We start from the raw sequence: 21,855 nt of genomic DNA on the forward strand, positions 1-21,855 counted from the left end.
GTTGATGGTGGTGGTGTGTCTGTGTGAGTGAAAGACAGAGAGAGAGAGCGACAGATTTTCTGTTATAACCTTCATGTTATGGAGGCACAGTGTGAGCACTCAGGTCGCATCAGAGCATCGGGCCGTATAGTGTGAGACCCTGCATCGTGACCTGCAAACTTCTAATCCCTGCGAGTCAATCGTGCAGTTTGAGCAGGAGCTGAATAACGTGACTGAAAATCGCACAGTGTCTGCCCAGCTTTAGGTGTACTGTCGTCCGAGACTTGCACCGCAGTGTCGGCGTTTGTTTCCCTGTTGGCCATGCTTCTTGTTGTGGTCATCTGTTGTCTTCCGGTATTTTCTCCGTAAGCGACCTTTCATCGACCAATGAGATGAGCGGTAATCTGAATTGTCATACTCGAATTGTCATAAGTGTGCTGTCAGCTCATTGGTCACAAAGCAGGAGAGGGGCTGGGAATTATGCTTTCCAACAAAGCGTTAATTCCATTAACATTTATAGACTACTTTTGATTCTCACTGTATTACGGGACAAAGTGCGTCCCTTATTAGCTCAATACGGGACGTGTGCTTTTGTTTCTAAATACGGGACGATTCCGTATTTTAAGGGACGGTTGGCAACCCTACTCCCCCACCCTCATTCAGATCTGCCGTTTGGAACTATTTTGGTTTTCATGTGACGTATGACCCTGAAGGTAAGCGCGTCATGGACTAAAGTAAAACAGTATGTTGGATGTGCCACGCAATGCTCAATTAAATGGGTGGGAGCTAGTGTGTTAGCGCAGTTAGCTCGTTAACGTGTTGGCCGTCCAGCCCCATGCACGGGGCGAGCCGCGGTAGCTCGTTAACGGAGATTTGCTGTGTTGTGGCGTTAACGTCATTTCAACGAGATTAACGCTGACAGCACTAGTGGGAACACAACGAATATGACTGCACATTTACACCGACATCATCCTAGTGCAAAGACAAGTGGAGCCAGACAAAAACAACAAGCATGCTACTAACTTTACCCGAGTCATTTAGACAGCCGTTAGCACATGATTCTCCTTATGGGGACCTGATATGTTTAATATGCTGCTGAGAATATAGCCCAGAAGAAGCGTATAGTATAGCTTTTATTTTGGAAAGAGCCATTTCTCTGTAATAAACTCTCTTTTCCAAAGATGAGTGATTCCTCGATCAGATGCAGGGCTCGCAAAATCGCTAGCCCGACGTCCTGGGGCTAGCGATTTTTCCAGTCGGGCTACCAAAATCTATCTCTGCCCTGCCCGTCGGGCTATCGTACGAAGGAAAAATATATGTCAATGCTTTTGCATTCTTTCAGAAATGTAGCTGGGTAATTATGTCATTGGCATCGGTGAGCCACTGTCAATATGTGACATATTGAAATCGCGTTTGAATTTGCGCTTGTTTTTTGCTTTCACTTTGCAATCGCGCGAACTGTGTATAGAGAGCGACAGCACTGATTGGTGAGTGATGATAATTTGCGCACCAATTCCTCTGACATCGTCTTATCAATCGTTAGCTTACTATGCAAACATGACAAGTGAAATCTCCCGCAGCTTAAACATGTGAGAGGTTGATCGCGCAGAGAATCGCTGAGCGTTATGTGAGTGCGTGTGTAAAAGCAGCAGGATATATATTTCAGTTCTGCTGAGCCAAATAAGACAGGTCAGGGTGAAGAAGTGACAGCCAAAGAAAGGCTTACCACAAAACGGAAAAGTTATGACAAATCAGACTAGAAGGCAAAAAGAAAGTGCAGCTTTATGGTTTCATGGACAAAATAATTTCTGTGGTTGCAATATGATGAGCTATATAACCGGGGCTGCACATAAGTGGTCCGCAGGTGCGCATTCGCTGTCAAAATAAAAAACGCGCACAAGATAAGAAGTTGCAACGCGTGTTTGCGTACATAAGATTTTCAGGAGGAGGACAGACATTTGTTTAGAACTCTTAAAGATGTCCAAGAAGCTCCTTTAAGCAATTACTTTGGTGTTCCTCCACCTCCAAAGAAATGTCAGGAGTCCGAACCACAAAAGAAGCACGTATTCTCGGAAAAGTAGTTGCAGGAGGTGAGCTGGCTTCAAACAAATGATGAACGCACAGAGATGTGGTGCGGAATGTGCCGTGAAAATTTAATAAATAAATAAATAAATAAATAAATATATATATATATATATATATATATATATATATATATATATATATATATATATATATATATATATATAAGTATCCACATTCTGCTTTCTTCTTCAGGGGTGAGAAGGACAACTCTGCTCCGAAGCTCCATGCTAACCATTTTTGTGATTTCCTCTTTACTAAACAAGACCTTGCTCACTATACCAACCCTTTTAACTTACAACTAACCCCATGTTTCTTTTAATTAATAACAATAACCTTTATAGATACTCATCAGCACATGTGATATTTGGGAAATTTATCACCGGATGAGGCATGCTTTGCTTTCTCACTAACAAAACAAACTGCTTTGACTTTGATCACTGATCAACTTCCAAATGGGTGATGTTGTAAGAAACTGTGGGGGACATGAGGAGAAACAGCTCAGATTTTAAAAACAACAATCATTTCCCAAACAATCATAATCTTCAGTATGCACATTTGGGTCCATAGCTGTCACAAATATAAACAATCAGGGTCACTTGGACAGAGATGAACACTGGCCTGAACAATTGACTCACTGACTGACTCACTTACCCTGCAATTTACCAGTCAATCAACTAAACAGTTGAGAAACAGAGCTAATATTCATTTGCATGGACAAATATACAACTGCATGTGAACACAAACTCAGACACACAAAACTGAAAATGACTACTATAATTACTATTTTTACTGTTTAGCATTATTTTAACAGCAAAACAAAACAGTTATTCTGTTGCGGACACCAAATATATGATCAAACGAGTGCAAAGACTGAAATAGACGCCTTCCTATTTTAAATGTCGATTATTTAAATTGCCTTTCACAAGATCTGAGATATTTCAGCCTGGAATTTAGAGATATTGTCTTGTTCACAACTAATAATCTTGATACGCTCAGTGACATTGTTTACTAAGCTACTGAATTGAGACAGCACATCAACCAAAGTGGAAATGCACCTTAAAACAGACTTATTTCTAGGTAAAAACAACTATTTCAGCATTTGTGTTCAGTCACTGATGCACTGGTAGGTCTTCTAACGAAGCAATAGCATGGACAAATCAATCAATGGACAAAAGTTAAGTCCACTTCCAGCTCCAAAGCGTCACTAAGTGGCCTTGGTCACAAGATCATTCTGCTGCTACTAGCCAGTGGTGTTTGACTACACACACACATACACAAATACAGGACAGCCACACACACACTGCTGGAATGACATTGTTGTTCATTCAGAGAAGCAGCTTGCTGTCATAGCTGGCTGCGTTTGTTGTTGAAAGGTCCCCTGGGTGGAGATTCCTCTGGGCCTCAGTCATAAGGAGAGGCATCAATGGGAAACCAGTGCGGATAAATGAATGAGTCTGCGGTCAGGTGCTGCTCTGTTATGTGAGTGTTGCAACTGCTGAATGGTTAGCACATCGCACAAGGATGACGAGGACTGAGGGTATCTTAAAAAAGCAAAAATGAAAGAAAAACTGTTTTGTATTATTTTTGTGGTCATTTCTGAACGAAAAATTGTCTTTACATAGAAAGTGCTTAATAGCATGCTAATACCAAGACCTGATCAGTAAGTATCAACATATTAGAGAATTAAATAATCAAATGGTGGCTGTGTGATAAAGATCATTTGCTGTAGTATTTTGTTTTTGAACAACATTCAATTTTTAATCTATTTCTTCTACAATTTTTATACTTTGTATATACAGTAATGAAGTGTGACAATGCAATAATGCAATAAATCTCTAGCATGTTTAGAGCAATCACAGTGACTTTATTAGACTACTTATCAAATGTCTGTTAGAAATTGCTAAACTTTAAAAATTAATATCAAAATAATGAATCAATTTATTCCATTGCCACACCAGCAGTCGAATCATTAGATGCACTCTTCATTTTTAACACAGAAAGAGCAAGTTAGTCAAACGCATAAAAACACACATTTCTTGGCATGGAGTACTCAGAGCTTTAAAACTCATAATTAATGCCTCAATAAAAACAATTAGCCACAGGGCAAAATCCTTAAAGCTACAATGAGCTAAGTACTGAATAAAAAAGCTCCTGTTCTTTCTGCAATAAGCTTTAAGAATGTGAAGGAAAACACAGAACCTGCAAAAACGTCCCGGGTCCCTGTGTTTCTTACCTCCACAGAATCATCAGTGATGATTCTCAAACTTTGCTGCATAAATAAATATGTAAACATGAACTCCAGTCAAGTGATTTTAACATCTGAGTTTTTCACTCCTGTTTAAATATTATATAGTTTAAAAATGACTTATTTCATGGTGTATGGTAGGCTACCATACACCATGACACCGAACACATAAATAGCTTTTATCATTTCTCCATAGTTTTTCCACATTTGAAGTGCTTTCATTTAAATGTTTGGGCCAAGAATATCCATTTATCTTCTTAACTGCTTTTCCAAGCTGGGGTCGGAGGAGGGCTGGAGCCTGTCATAACTGTCATGTTGGAGAGGCAGCCTAGACAGATTGCCACAGAGAGGCAAGCATTCACCCTTATATTCTCTCCTACAGACAACTTAGAATCACCAACTAACCTAACAAGCTTGTTTTTGAAATATGGGAGGAAGCTGGAGTACCCGGAGAGAGCATGCAATCTCCATACAGAAAAGCTCCTGACAGCTGGCAGATTCAGACTGAAGACCTCCCTTTCTGTGAGGCTACAGTGCCAACAGTGGTGGTGTACCACTGCACCGTACCTCCCAGTCATATTGTGTTAATGGTACAAAAGAAAAAAAGGCCACAAGCTCAAAACATGGCAGTGCTCATCAGCAAAGCATAACAACAAAGTCCAAGAATGGACTATATGTTCAGGTTTTGCAGCCACATGACCACTAACTATATGATGCTAGACATTTAATCCTATAGGGTCAACTGAATAAGGCCCCAGCCACACAGGTCTATAGACCATTTACCAACAATCTGACAAACTAAGGATTGTGAGGGAAAAATGTGTACTCTCAGATCGCGGATGGTTTCTGGGTTGTAGTCGTAACCACCACCAGTGAAATCAATTCCTGAAGGCCCGTTCACATAGGTCTAGAACAGGGGTCTCAAACTCCAGTCCTCGAGGGCTGGTGTCCTGCAGATTTTTCCATGTGTCCCTGCTGCAACACACCTGATTAAAATTAGTAGGTCATTAGCAAGACTATAGAACTTGACTGCATGCTGAGATGGCAATTCAACCATTTGATTCATGTTACAGCAGCTTATGAGTAAATGAACATGGTCCAATAAAAGTACTTTTAGAAGTACATTTTTCCAAACACTTACATTTACTTAAATTTACTTGAGTAGGGTTAGGGGTTGCCACTTCAGCATGCAGTCAAATTCTAGAGTCTTGCTAATGACCTCCTAATTTTATTCAGGTGTGTTGCAGCAGGGAGATATGGAAAAGTTGCAGGACACCGACCGTCGAGGACTGGAGTTTGAGACCCCTCGTCTAGAACATGGTTAGACCACTAACCACCAGTTACCAGGGGAAAAATCTTTTACTGGACTGGTTGTTGGAGGCATACACTGCTGCACTAAAATCCTCTGGGCGATTGTTCAGGTTGCTAGCAGAAGACACAAACTTGCTTGCAAACACTAGTCAACTATTTCTTAAGAATGATAGTAAAACTGTGATAAGACCAACACAAACTGGAACCAGAGACTGTCTGCTTTCAAAGTAAAAGCTGCACCTTTCGAAACATCATTCTGCAACACTGAGTTACAACATTTACTCTGGAGGTAAAGATTTTTTTATTACAGTTTGTGTTTCACCTTTTCAAGTTTTACAACTGCTTGGCTGGCAGCCAATGAAAGTTTGTAGACAAGACTATGTAAACTACAGGCAAAGGTGACAATTCGCTAGTGACCAAAGCAATCACAAAGAGGTTTTCTCAAGCAAATGTTACCTAATGACAACTAGCAACCAACAAGAACCAGTTGCCAAATGGTCAAATAGTAACATTTTCCATTGTAACCACTGGTGCCCCAAAAAAATCATTGACTGTTCTCTCGGCCTATCTGACTGGAATCTGAGTGAGTGATAAAATGCTAAATATTAAATAATGAGAAGCACAAGTGAAAGAAATAAGGATGAAAAACCTCAATAGCTTATATCCGTCAAGCATGACATCAGATGATATCACAGAAGAAAGTTCTGTTTTTTCTGTGAAAGAATACAAAGGGGTTGATTATCAAAACGCAGGTGAAAACAATCAGGAACAAGTGAAGACAATTGCTATAGAGCAGACAATAACAAATAAGAAAATAAAGAAGTAACTAGAAGGACACACAACAGAAAACTAACCTTCACAGTAAAACAACACTAGGACCAAAAAGAAATCAAACAAGAATCCAAGGTACTATTCAAGAAAACCCAGGGCAATGAAAATAATGCATTTCCCAGAAATGATCTAAAATAACTCTTTTTAAATGATTATGGCCTTGACCCTGTAACACTTCAATGGTCATAAATAACTCTTTCACTCATCTTAAGGTCAATTGTCATTAATGATTACAAGTCATAACGTCACACTTTGCACTAAACTTGGTTTTCCGATGACTTTACTAAAGTCAACAAACTCGGCTGTGTCCCTAAAGCAAGAAATTAGAACTTCAAGCTTTGATTAAACAGCCATCTGCAGTGGAAGCACACAGGACAGGAATAATAATTCAAGCTGGACAGTCAGCTGTGGATGGGGTTAAAGCTTAGAGGCTGAATCTGGGCCCGAAGGGTCAGCTGGAGCAGTGGCTGGGGCCTGCAACCCATAGTGGGGCTCTACTAGCAGTTCCCTCTCTTGCTGTTAGTTGGGAGACGCCAGAGAGGGAAAAGGTCCACCGCACGCATACCAAGAGTCCTGAATGACCTAAAAATGCATCTGCGTCTTTACAACAAAGTCAGATAGGCAGATATTTGATTTCTTCCTGCTTGGTTTCTTCATTTGAATGCAGAACTGAAAACAGTCTTGACAACTTAAATGCCTTTGTGTTATTTGTGCCACTTTGAGGAAAAAAGTTTTACTCTGTCTGTTTTCATGCTTGTACAAAATAATTGTGAAAACCTGAGTCAGAGTTCTTCTATGATTTGATACATCCAAATGTATAAGCATGAAAGAGGTGAAGCCACTTGAACTTGAAGACACGTTCTTCAACAAGATAACAAGTGAGCAAAACAACTGAAACGTGGAAAAACTGGTAAAATGTGTAAATAGAAAGCAGAAACCAAACCTATTATTGTGACTGCAGCGGAAAGTAGGTGCAAACCAGGGGCTCAATATTTGGGGCTCATTCCAATTTCAATACTGATCCGAAGGCAGTAAAAAAATTCAGATACTGACAGCAAAACAGATCAAAAAGGTTGTTAACCTTGATAGCTTCAACAGCACAACGGGCACTTAATTTTGCACGTGATTACTGAATCATGGTTAATGCCACAGAGTGCTTGTTGTTGGTATCCCGAAAGACATTTTGGACTTTTCCTGCAGAAAAATTATTTTATGATTTCCATAAAAGCATTTATGTCAAGTAGTTACAGCTTACCATATGCTCGATCAGAGCTTTTGTGACTCAAAATTGACCTTTAAGGTGTGATTACACAAACAGGGAAAATTGGTGCAATCAATTATATAGGTATGTGTATGTGTATGTGTATATATATATATATATATATATATATATATATATATATATATATATATATATATATATATATATAGATATATATATGTATATATATATAGATATATATATGTATATATATATGTATATATATATAGATATATATAGATATATAGATATATAGATATAGATATAGCATATGGTAAGCTGTAACTAGTTGACATAAGTAGATAAATGTCAGCTGAACAAGGTAAAATGCTAAGTTATACAATTGTATCATTTGCCTTGTCTCTATCATTGTTTCTGTCAGCAGACAGCGCTATGAGCATTTCAAACAATGAACTCTGAGTCACTCTGCTGGAAAAACTACACCAGAAACTGTTTATAAAATATATATTTTTACATGCTAGGTAACATGCAAATACCAAAAAATCTTTAATAGATTAGTATTGGCTGAAACATTAGTTGGACTCTACTGGAAACCTACATTCAGTTCAGCTAACATGAGCTGCTACGTTTAAGGTTATTGGTAATTATGAGAAGAAGAAAAAAAGGAAAACAATCATATTTGTCATGCGGGGTAAATGTTATTAAAATGTTGTTTTTTGGTTCCATTTCATAGTGGGTTTATTCTTTAATATAACTTTGGTAATGTGAGGGCACGAAATGGTCACATGCACTCATGGCCCATTAGCTTTTGCTAATAAATGCTAATGAGTGGCTGGTGCTGATTTCTGAGAAACTGAAACAGCAGTGTGAGAATTTTCCAAATGTCCCTCAAAATGACTTTGATTACTTTCCTACAGACTTTTACAAATCTATAAAGTTTAATTAATAATTAAATCAGAATTAAACCATAAGAGTAAGTGTGAGGTCCTGATGCTCGGTGCTTTTTTGTCGTTTTAATCATTATCGATGTGTTTCACATTGCCAGCTGAAATAAAAACACTACCACTGCTTAAGTCTCAGGAAAGTAGGCTCCATCAGCTGATTGTAAAAAGCGCTGGTGTCTTTCGGGCCTGTGAAGGGCCCGTCTTGGGCTTTTCCTCTTGCCAGTAAATGGAGAGACGGACAGTGTGCCCGGTGTTATCAATGAAGCCAGCCTCTTGGCTCTCCAAAAAGTGCAGCTTGGAAGGCATCCATAGCAGGGCATTAGGCCTGGAGGTTTGTGTCGTTTGTAATTTATAACACTGAGGGAAATGGGTAAGAGGACAATATGGAGAGAAGAGGGAGAGAGGGAATGTAGGAGGAGGGGGATGGGACTTTGCTACACAAGCAAGTGGCTCTGCTTCCTTTAGTGTGCTGCACAGAGCCTGGTTACTAGGCTGACCAAGCTGCAGAGTCTTCTGTCCCTCTCTGAGGCACAGCCTGAATGGGCCTTATTTTTCTTTTTACTCAAGTCAAAGTTAGACACAAACCAGAAAAAGATACAGTCTTCTGTACAGAAAAAATGCAGTGCTGGAATGTAACTAAGTACTTTTACTCAATGTTTTCTTGGCCAAGTCTCCCTGGAAGAGAAGATTTTAATCTCAAGGAATTTCCTGGTGATTAAAGATTAAATAAAAACACAAAAAAACAAAACTTAAGTACATAACATCTTTTTTTAAAAACTAAATATAGTGAATTGCAATTATCTGACACCTTTAGCAGCCTTCATGATGTTTTGATTCCTTTGTTGATTCATATTTGATCACTACTTCTCTAATAAATGTTTAGACTGGGCAATACATTAATGCCAGAGGAGAGCAAACAAGCAAACAAAAAACCACAACATTTCCATGCTATGGGACTGATTTGTTAGGTAGATGAGAGCACATTTAAACAACAAACCCAGTAAAAACAGCTCTTAAGATTTTTCCTTATAGTCCTTATAGTCCATACAGCCTTATAGTCCAGAAGTCATCTGGACTATAAGGCTTAAAACAAGCAATGTGAAGCAATAATTTGTTCATTCATTTCCATAAGAAGTATATTAAAAAATACATTTTAAATCAAATAACTATGACACTAAAAAGCTGCTTGCACATTAATGCATCACTGGAAAAACCTAATTATATAAAGCATAATTGTATATTAGTCCCAGGCGCTATTCTATAGCCTCAACTTCTTTTGTCTTTAATACATTAAGTGCATCAGCCCATTGTACATTTATACCCAGGATGTAGTAGCAGCTAGTCGCCACTTTTCTCCACATGAGAGAATCAGTAGGATGCCAGTTAATCAGTGCTAATGGCTTTCATTAAGAGGAGTCTCACTATCTCCATGTTTCATTATGGCACGCCATCTCTAGAGCCTGCTAGAGCTTCCAGTGGGACAGACTGACGTAGAGGCGGCGTTACAAATTTGTACATTTCAACCCCTGCTAATAAGACATAATGATTACCGCAATACAGTGATCATCATCACTCTTCTCCTCCTACTAATCATCATACGGCGACACTAATAGCAGCAATTTCCCGTCATTTCATAACAATGACATCATGCACAACACCCAAATTACCCTGATAATATCTTAAAGACATAACCACAGTCAGAGCAAACAGTTCCTCTCAGCAGAGACAAAATGAATGACACTTTGCGTACGACTACATAAAGGATTTTTCTTTATATTAAATATGTAATGGTGGCATTTCAAGTATCAGCTTAAGGACGATTTTTGCTCTTTTTGCCATCAAATGCAAAAAAAGAGCATCTTTTAAGTGTCTTTCCAACAAGATAAGGGTCTTGGTTAAGTGGTTTCTTGCTTTAGAATAGAATTTCTTCTAAAAATCTTGGAATTTAATAACAGCAAAACTTTAGTCTTATAACAATAAATTGGTTAAATTTGGTGCCTTTTTGTGTCTGTGTGTCTGCATGCATGTGTTTTATATTCTGCCATTTGGACGACAGAAACACAAAGTCTTTCTGGTGTATCATCATCATCATCATCAGTCTTTGAACATTTAGTAGCAAAAAAAATATTGGCAAATGCCAATATTCAGATAAAATATTGATTAACGCCAACAGTTCATTTCTCTACTCCCACTAAAGTCTTAGATTATACAATCCCAAAACAGAGGCTGTAAATCAGAGTATCTGCACTATGGAGATGATCATTTCACATTTGTTTAAAGAGGATTAAAGGGCCTATCAAAATTAATAAATTTAAGTACAAATGGATGTAAGTGCAAATATCTCATCTTCCATTCGGGTAACTTACAGTTAAATCCAGGCCAACAGAATAAATGAAAACATGAGGCTGTTCTGTTACATCATACACCTCTCAGCCTCAGTCTCCTGTTACAGTAATACCTGCATGGCCACGTCAATTACAAAGTCTAAATAATCTGTTAACGAAATAACGGGCAGGTGCAGTATGAGCTCTGTTTTGGGAAGCAGCTTATTAAAAGCAACGTGGGGGTGGCTGCATTCTGGATTGCATAATAACAAATTTTTTCATGGCTACAGATCCTAGGCAACATGCGCTGGAAGCAGATTCGGCTCCTTAACTACACGAACAACACAAAATTACAAAAGCCATTCCTTCAGGAGCAGCCATCGTCAGAGACTACCAGAAGTTATATGAGTCACTAATGAGTCTGCACTCAAGTTACTAGGTAGAAATGATGTGAAGTGAGATGCACTGCAGTGTCGAGAAAAAAGAACTGCGGTTTTTAAAATGTGCTCAAGATAGATGTTTGCACCAACACCAGAGACAATACATGACAGTGTTTGGATTTCTGTGCAATGTGTTCTGACCGAAAGAGACCTTACAGTAGTACAGTAATACCACTATACTTTCTACAATAAGTGCCTCAGGTTTATCCCACTCACTTCCTTGGTACAATATGGGACTTTTTCTCAAGTGACTACAGTGATAAAAACCATATTTGTGGATGTTCATAAAAAGCCCATTGTCACAAACAAATAAATCTGCCATACAGAAGCAAGGACGTGAGATTACAGAGGTTTATATCAAAAGTCTTCCATGTCAGATCTCCACACTTGTTACTCTTCAAAGTAACCCTTGATAAAATGTCAACTATAAAGCAACAGAGACCTTTTTGTGTGTTTTAACCCCTTTTGGATAGTAGTGCAGTCTCATTTCTACTATATCTTTGGATGGCTGTGCACAGGTCAAATTTGGAGGCTAATGCATTTTGGTGCTACTTCCAAATATAGCAAGCTGAAGCTGACATAGTTGTTTGTTTGCAGGAGTTGTAGGCCAGCAGTACTGCTTAATACCACAGCCTACGTGAATAGAGACTGGATCACACCCAAAATCTTAATTTTGACATCAGAATACATTACAGTCAACGAAAAATCTGCAAAACTTCCAGGAAACCTACTTTACATTTATTTTCCAGGAAGAAAATAAATGTAAAGAAAAGTCATAATGCCAGATCAGACAGGCTTTGGTAATGCACTGCGGCTAGATTGACACTCCTTAACTGTTGTACTAATCGGGTCTTAAAAGCCTACTCCACGTTGTACCAGAATCTGAAGAATGTGGGGCAATTCAAAAACTAGTCTTGTAACGCAACAAACTCAAGAGTTTAACCCAGTCAATATCAAAATCAGCAAAGGTCAACAGTGCATCCATTCATTGTTGAGAAAAGTTTGTTTTTTTTGTAATAAGTTACAGATTACTAGTTAACCTGTAATGAATTTATTCTTCATTGATGATGAAGAATAAATGTTTTTATTCTTCATCATCAATGTAGCTTATTGTAGTTACTGTAATTGAAATGCATTTAGTTTTTGATTACTTGTCTAATAAATTAAATTGGGCAATAAAGCAGAAACAGACTTGAGCAACGTCAACAATTTTTTACAGCTTGCAAACAGGGTTTAGACTTGTTTACTAGCAGTAGATTAATGTCAAAGATAAAAATAAAAAAAAAAGAAAAATCACTGAATTTCTGTACCCTGGCATTGTTGGCGGGTCATAGCATGGCCAGCTCGGATTTTTCACACAAATGTGCACAGAGTTGACTGGTGAATGACAACAAATTCAAACAACAGACACAAAAAACAACGCTAAACACCTTTAGGTGACTGTTGTTGTGATTTGGCGCTGTATATAAAATTGAATTGAACTGAACATTTGAGCACAAATTGCTAATACATCAGCTTTTTGGAACGATCAGTATTAATTACATTTACTGCACAGTCTCACACCAACTTTTATTCTGAATTGACAGAAATTCTACGTTTCTGCATTCGTGGATGTCACAAGTAACTAACCAACTTGACTTCACTGCTTGGGAATTACAATAAGTGAGATTTTGGCTACAGCTGGTTTTCATCCATTTAATGAGTTTATGAAAATGAACTTACAAAGTCTTTAAATTTGCATTACAAAATGTACTAACCATTACATCAGCTTCATTTCTTTTTCACAATTGTGTTACCCTGGAGCCTAAACAGTTATGAAAAATCAAACTCAAACAACGAGCAAGTATAAGCAATGCTAATAGAAAATGTCAGTTTGTTTGGTTTTTAATCAAATGTTTTTCTTCAGCCAACAAATGTGATGTTTGCTATTAGAGGAGGCCAGGAGGAGCACTGTGTCTTTGTGGATCTAGAGAAAGCATATCACAGCGTAGGGCTGGGCCATATTATACCGTTCACGGTAATACCGGTATAATGTTAGGCAACGATAGGAAAATGAAATATCGCGATAGAATGGGAGTAAAACGCGCATGCGCAGTGCCTTTGTTTTCATACGCACATGGCCGATTGTTGAGTGAAACAGATGAACCAGAATTGGTTTGTAAAAATGGTGCAACTTCCGTGATGTGGAACTGGTTTGGTGTTTGTCCGTCAGATACACAACAAAGCACATTTTTTTGCAGAACATGCAAGCGGCCGTTGTTATTGTCGTATTTGTCGGACTAAGATGCTCTTAAATCTGGGAGTAATCTGGGTCCTAAACTCCGTATACATTCAGGTCAAACAACACTGCAGCATCACTTAGAGTTAAAAACTGTCTAAATTCTTTCATCTTTAATAAAACGATCAGCATTGCTGCTTTACCAGGTGTAACTATAAAGTTTAACTTCCAGGCATCCATGAAAACAAAAGTTATTACATTTAACGGAGTTAGAAGTTAGCAGGAAGCTAGCGGAAGTTAGCTCGCTAGTTTCGCTAGTTACCTAAGCATGATATTGCATGTTCTGACTGAGAGATTTCTGAAAAAAATCAAACGTACAGCTCTGCTATCACTTCCAACATAAATGAAGACAGGAAACTAAACAGCAGTGACGTTTGTAGGGTTACTGAAGTTGGGCTAGCTGGTATATAATGATGTGCTACGTGATCGCTAGCGACACAGCTATGTTAGCATAACATAAACAGTGAAGCTGGAGGACGAACACTAACACTTTTCCACTTATAAAAGTTAACGTGAAGGTTCTTCATGGTTAGAGACAAATGCAATCGCATGGCAGGATGCTGTAAACGGACCAAACTTCAGTCAGGAGAACAACTGAGATAATCCGTCCACAATACGAGGTTAGTCATTAATATACTGCAACAACATGGGAATAGAGCAGCTGCCAGAGAATTCAACATTAATGAATCAATGGTACAGAAGTGGAGGAAGCAAGAAGAATGAGTTTAATAAAGTTTGATTTATCTGACTGCTTTGTTTCGCTTAATGTGCCTTATAATCCCGTGCACCTTATGGTCCGAAAAATGCGTACTGCACACTGCAGTTTAATGTTGCAAAGCACCTCTTTTTAACTTCAGTGGATATTATACATGGTTATGCTCAGGATATGTCAGCCCATTTCTACTGGAAATGCCTTTTGGTTAAACTTTCAGCAAGGAATTTGCATTTGCACTGTTACATTTTTATAAAGCTTTAATGTAGATAAAAACCAGCTTCTTGTTTAAGTGAAAATAAATGGAAGGTTGTCTTTTTGCGCTAGTAATGTTGTGGAGTTGTATTTTGTCTCGCATCAATTATATCGTCGGTTATATCGTTATCGCAAATTTTCAAATATATATCGTGATAAATATTTTTGGCCATATCGCCCTGCTCTATCACAGCGTGCCAAGAGAGGAACTGTGGTACTGCATAAGGAAGTCAGGAGCGGCTGAGAAGTACGTGAGTGTGGAGCAGGACATGTATGAGGACAGCAAGAGAGTGGTGAGGTGTGCAGTAGGAGTGACAGATGGGTTCGAGTGAAAGGCGGAGTAGCATTACATCAAAGATCGGCTCTGGGCCCCTTCTTGTTTGCAATGGTGATGAAGAGATTTATAGATGACGTCAGGAAAAAAACTTTGTAGATTATGATGTTTGCAGACAACACTGCGATCTATAGTTGGAGTAGGGAGCAGGCGGAAGAGAGTCTGCAAAGGTGGAGAGAAGAGGAATGAAAGTCAGAATACACAAGTTTGAATGAGAGGGAGACCGATATAATAGTGAGGATGCGATTAGGAGAGGTAGTGACGGTGGATGAGTTTAAATAGGCATGGTGGAGCAGATGGAGACGAGTGTTGGGTTGATTTATCAGAGAAGGGTAGGGGAAGATGTAGTCAGACTTGCTTTGATACATTATTTAGAGACAGGGGCACTGACAAAAACACAGGAAGGGGATCTATAATAATGATAATAATATATGGGACATGCCTCTCTGCCAGACAAATATAGTGTATTACAGAGTTTAAGTGGTGCAGAGGGTGGTCAGGATTATCCATGATGGATAACAGTGACCTCCTCGCTACACCAGCTCCACAAGTTCCAATTTGCAGCCAGTAATAGAGCCGGCCTTACTAATCAGTTTGTTCTGTTGGTGTCACCACCTGATGATGATTTCCCAGCAAACCACAGCAAAGTCCACCGTGCTCACCACAATTAACTGATAAAAAAAAAATCACCTTTGTTTTGATTGACAGATTGAAGGCTCTCAGCTTCCTTAGGAACTAAAGTCTGCTCATTCCCTTTTAGTATATAGCCTCCAGTTCAGCCCAGGTACTTATACATCTGTACTACGTCAGTATCCTGTCCCATGATAGACACAGGTCATGAAGCCATTCTCTTCCTTCTGAAGTCAATAACCATCTTTCTGGTCTTATTCACATTAAGAAGCAGACAGTTCCTTCCAGACAGTTACACAAAAATCATCAACTAGTTCTTTGCCCTCCTCCTTCTGCCACATAAACATCCAACAACTACAGAACTGTTACAGCATCTCTATATCTGCCATGAACTGCAGGTGTACAATGTGAACAGCAATGGAGACAGGACAGAGACCTTTCTGCACAGCTGCTTTAGTACACATCGACAAATCAGACAGAGCACCGCTCAGTCTCACATACTGTGACCTGTCTGCCAGGTGGCCAGTAATCCATGAGATGGTGGATGCATTTACTCACACGTAGCTTCTCTTCTCGTATCATCCAGTTCTGCATCTCTGCACTCCATTGTACATATATACACAAAGTACTTTCTAGTGAATGCTTTCTAGTTCTGTTCTTTCTACAGCATTTCCATCCTCAGCTTTTTTCAGTAAGGAGTCTTAATGCCATTGTTTACCATTTTTAAAAAATGTTTTTCCAGCACCTGAAAGCATATGATCTGCGCAAATTGCTGGTGAACACAATGTGGAATTAAGGGAGAGGATCTGTTCCACAATAGTTCAGAATGTGTTAATGTAACACACTCAAGTCTGTTAGGGTCTGTTGGGATATGACAGACAATAATTTCCTCACTGGACAGTCTGCGCTAGGATCTGTGCAGATGTCCGAATCCCTGTCTGGTTTTTTGTGTGTCTTATCTAAGCCATCAACTGTTATGCATGCACACCTTTAAGTAAGTATAATAGGATAAGTATTATAAGTATAATAGGAATAGCTACTCAGCCATGGTGTCTCCAGCTGTCCATGTCTATGTCCACAACTTGGTATAATCAAGGCTTTAAGCAGTACAGTATACCAGCTCATATGACCACAGATCAGCCACAGATAGACATTTTTCTTTACATCAACTCTTTATTCAAGTCTGTGATCATTTTGAGACCATAAATGATATCCCTGAAAAGATGATGTGAGTACTTTTGCACTTTATTCATTAACCTCAAAGACAGCTTATCATGTAAAACATGTAAGTATATACATGTAAGATTTCAGTGGGCCTGGTCAGTCTCTCTCACATTAGATAATCATGCTGGTTACCTCAACACATGAAGATTACCAATGCTTTTTCAGGTGTTGTCAGCACGTGGCCTTTAAAGGGTAGTTATTAAATAATTCTCCATAATGTAGTACTGTGCTTACTATATATAAACTCTACTTTCTCAAAAACTCAAACAATTTTCTGGTATTCCCAAATGATTAAGTTAATAAATGACTTGTCTGGTTCAATCAGCAACAATAAGTGAACTAACCGCATGAATTAACGGCAACTAGTGAACTAGAAAAATCCTTTGTCAGGTGTTGTCTTAATACAAAGAAAAGCAATGAAAATTTCATCGTGACGGATTACATAATGCGCTTTCAACAGGCTTCTCCAAATCTGGCGGCAGTGAGTTATTCATCGCTTTTAGTAAACGGGCTAAAACACGCATTAACAACTTGTGTGGGCCTTTAAACTGAGTCACAGACAAGAAGTTACCAAACAACAGGTTACTACAACAGAGGTTTTCTGGCTTCTTTCTCAAAGACCTCCTAAAAGGGCTGCAGAAACAGAGGAATATGTTTACAAGTGAATCATTTTTGTTCTTATAAACCATGCAGACAGGTGCCTGAACAAATAAGCAGAAATCACAAGTGATATGATTATAAAAAGATAAGTGTTTAAATAATAAATAAATGCAGAGTGTTGGTTTTTTTTTAAATGATATTACATTCCACTCGAGAGAAAATCTGCAGCCGATGCCGTCTTCTGTAATACCAAGTATAGTGAAATGCAGACAACCTTTGATTCGAGGTAATTAGTTCTGATAAAGTGAGCGGCTGGCAGAAGAAGTCACGCTGAGTTCAAAGGGGTGTCCCTCATCAGGAAACATTAAGTGTTCTTACCAACATGATGTCATTTAATCCCAACACTTGATGCAGCGTTAAAAACCGAGGGTTACCAGGCAAACAATCCATCACGCTTTTTAGACATTTGCTATGACATGCTCCACACAAACCCCCAGAAAGAATAAAAACATTAAAAAAACGCAACACACACAAACTGCTGTCAGTATTTCAACAAGGCCCAAAAGAGAAAAAATGAGTTTCACTTTAAGACAAAGTCCTAAGCAAAGAGCCTGCAAGGCTGCTGAATCTGAATTAAGCATAGATTGGCCTATATTGCAGCAATTAGGGAACTAGTTCAAGTCGTGCCAGTTCTCATGTAGGTTCTTTTACACTGGGGACTTTTACTCTAAAATAGTGAAGAATACAGTGCAGTCTGGGCTAGGAAACAGTGGTTGAATTGAAAAGACCACGGTGGAATGAACTTTTCATTTAACATCAGAAAAGGTTTGCAGATGAGTGCTGTGCTTTGAAAGAAGAATGTGGCATAATAGCTTGTAGGCATGACTAAACAGTATGCACGTGAAATAACATATTTATCACCAGCACGCAGGAGAATAACCGCATCAATCACACACGCGATTTGAAAATAGGAGATAAGATAAACTGACTCTAAGTGCCCGTGCATCTGATGCTGCACGAGTGGCCCGGCTTCCCCAGAATCAGAAAGCAGAGTGGTGTAGAGGAACATGTGTGCAACCTGATTTGAGCTCTCATGCCTACGGTAAATCCATTCCTCCTCTCAAAAAGCTTGGAACACTGTATGTGAAGGGGTGACTAACTTGCACTTTCAGGAATATCGCACATAACTGGAAGCCAGAAGGGCAGCTAAATTCCTGTTTTTGCCCCAGCTACTTGGTTTTGTCCCAAAAGGCACTCACTGACCCACTCATTAACGGGTAAAGCTGCAGCTTGACAAGAAACCCCCAGATGACAGTAATTGTTGCAGTCGCAGATGGAGAGCAATTAATGAAGGGTCAGAAGTTTCCAGAAGTGTGTCTGCCTGCATTAAACACCTCCTGTATGAATCTCACTGTAACCCTTGACCTAGGACCTCGATGGAGCTGGGTAAAACATAAGCAGGGGCACGTTGATTATGGTGGCTTCTCTATATTTCAAGTAAAATGAGCACTTCTGAGAATCTTTTTAAACCTTAACAAAGAGTAGAATCAGCATCACGGTGAATTATGTAATGCTGCACAGTCTGAAATCCTCTCTTACAAATCCACAACTGTGAAGAGGAACCAACTTATGAAAAAAGTTCTGATCCGATGCTCTAACACAGTCTCTACCGTGAGCAGCATGTTTTGGGACTGTTTCTTTTTTTTTTTGTAACCGACTCCAAACGACTATGCAGCTCCGCAAGCGGCATCAAATTAATTAACAATGACTTACAATACAAAGCACTTTGAACTGAGTGTGTGCTGTGAACAGAGCCAGATTGACGGGAAACTTTGACCCCGCAGGCCTCCCCACAGCAGTTGCTTATGACTTGCCTCCCTTGAATTCCCCTCTGGTGCACTGCCAGCAGCACAGACGCTATACCCTCCAGAGCTGAGTGTTTATGATTAAGTATGCAGGTGTAATGATGCGAAAACTTAATGTATGCGTCTTTTAGTGGGAGCATGTGAACAGAATTCACAAATTGCAACTAACTACTGCAAACAGATACACCCGGTTACCCATTTACAAACATATCTGAGATGAATGGAGCTGAATTATTTAAAGCATCATTATGCAACAAGACACTCTCTCTGCTAACGGGCAAAATACTTCTACAGAGAAAAACTTCACATTATTTTATTAATTGTCTCTTTTTAAGTATTTCAAACCAAAGTATGTCACGGCTGCTTAGGCAGCAGCTTTTATTTAAACATAAACTCAGTGTTAGGTATGTAGCAAGTGTTTGGATGCTGAGGACGGAACATGAACCGATGCCCCGGGATATTTAATGAGGTGCATGCAGATGTTTTAAACTCCGACCACATCTGCAGCTTGTGCACAAACTGAGGAATGACTCTAAAGCAAACTAAGCACGAGTGGAACAGTGGTGCAGTGGTTATGAATATCGCCTCATAGCAAAAGGGCCCTGGATTTGAGACTGTCAGCTGCCTGGCATCTTTATTTGTTTGGTATGTGGATGCTGTCCCTGCGCCTGTGTGGGATCGCTCCATTCTCATTAGGCTAATTAGTGATTCTAAATTGCCTGGAAGCATAAGCGGCTGTCCTTTTCTCTCTGTGATAGATGGGTGACCAGTCAAGGTTGTACCCCACCTCTTATCCTATGACAGTTGGGATAAGCTCCAGGCTAGCATGGCCCTGAACTGGATAAGGAATTAAGAAAGTGGATAGATAGAAAAATATGCATCTAATTAAAAAGAGTAGAAAACGGTTTGTCTTAGTTTTTGTCGAAACAAATTGTGCAGGAGTGTAATTATTAATTACTAAATCTCCATCAGAGCAAGGCACATTTTCCTTCCTTAAGAAGAAAATGTAAAAGTAAATATGTAAGAAAAATTGTGTATGTTTCTGTTCTGTGTCCTGTGTACTGTTTGTTTGTATATGTGTCTTTTTGGCTGCTGTTACAACCAAATTTCCCCTTGTGGGACAATTAAAGGATTATTCTATTTTATTCTAAAATGTTGCTACCTTACAAAAATAAAAACTTCACACAAGTTTCTGTGTCACTGAAATATGGTGACTAATGAATCAACAACCCAATTATTTTCTTTTCACTAGCAGGGACCACATCCTCGGTAACGATGGGCGATGAGGGATGAGGAAGTGTGACTGGTGCTGCGGTTTGGGGAAGGCCTCGAAGGGGACTGGCGACGGCTCTCGGGCCGGGCAGATCCCCATGTACTAACGAGAAATGAATGAAGGAAAGGAAGAGAGGAGAAGAGGAGAAGAGAGGGAAAAATGAGGGGGAAGGGTGGGGCGTGAAAATGAGAACAGCAGGTATTGGAGGAGGGGGGCTTTTATAGGCTGAGGCCGGAGGGGGCGTGAAGGTAGGAGTGTTCCCACTCCTGAAATTCAGATGATATCTCCACCAAAACAGTTCCCAGTTAATGTTCTGCAATATTACTTATCAATGAAGTGACTTGTGGATTCAGTGCCATTGTGTAGCACACACACACACACACACACACACACACACACACACACACACACACACACACACACACAGGAACACAAGTAAACACAAACATTCAAATATTCACTAAATGGTTGTAACACACAAAATCTTAGTCATCAGATGTCTACTACAATCACAACAGAGATATGTAATAATAAAAAGAAATTGCAAACATTTGCTGATCTTAGTATTCTGATAAAATAACAGGATGGTGAACTTTCTCTGTTGACTCAGAAAACTGGTGCATGTCTGTGACTAGTCAGCTGTAATGAAAATAAATAAACAAACACCCCCCTCCCCAAATAGTATATTATGTAATGCTAATTTGGCAGAGGAACTACACCTAATTTCTGGTAATGGAGCTCGCTGATTTGTTCTGTTTTTCCTCCCAATTAATCCTCTTAAAGTGAAGCGAATATTCTAATAAGCGCACAACAGTCATGTTTTTTCCCCCTAGTTTTAAGAGTTCATAAATCAGCTGCTGACAGGTGTGTCTGTATATGCATCAGTCCAGTCCAGCACCAAATCTACAAACCCTTTCCAGGAATAACTTAGTCAGAAGCAACAACAGTGAGGGGGTTGGCTATGCAAAACATCAGATAAACCGTGGGTGAGGTAAACATCTTTCTCAAACACCATGCGCATACAAATACACACAGCACACGGGGGGCTTGAGGGTGTTAGAGGTTGTTATTCATTATCCACACGACTGCATTCCAGGATTGGACAAAAAAAGAGTTATCGCCACCATCACTCTGAAGCAAGCGCATGAGAGGCAGACAGGGATTTAAGCAGGTTCTCAAACAAGATGCCCCCACCTGATAACCTCAGTGCTGCTGTTGCACTATTCCCACATGTCCTAATGCATTTACAAATGAGAGAGAGCAAGAGATGAAAGGAATGGGAAAGTGTGAAAAGGGTTGAATA

General features: G+C 39.3%; 1 protein-coding gene across 5 annotated transcripts in view; it reads right to left on the reverse strand.

Annotated features, from left to right (window-relative positions):
* Positions 1-21,855, reverse strand: part of cnnm2b (cyclin and CBS domain divalent metal cation transport mediator 2b) — a 52,450-nt gene that overhangs the window by 28,445 nt on the left and 2,150 nt on the right. The gene's annotated exons all lie outside the window — the stretch shown is intronic.

Source organism: Aulonocara stuartgranti (genome assembly GCF_965226115.1).
Source record: "Aulonocara stuartgranti genome assembly, chromosome: 6".
In the NCBI taxonomy this organism is placed as follows: Eukaryota; Metazoa; Chordata; class Actinopteri; order Cichliformes; family Cichlidae; genus Aulonocara; species Aulonocara stuartgranti.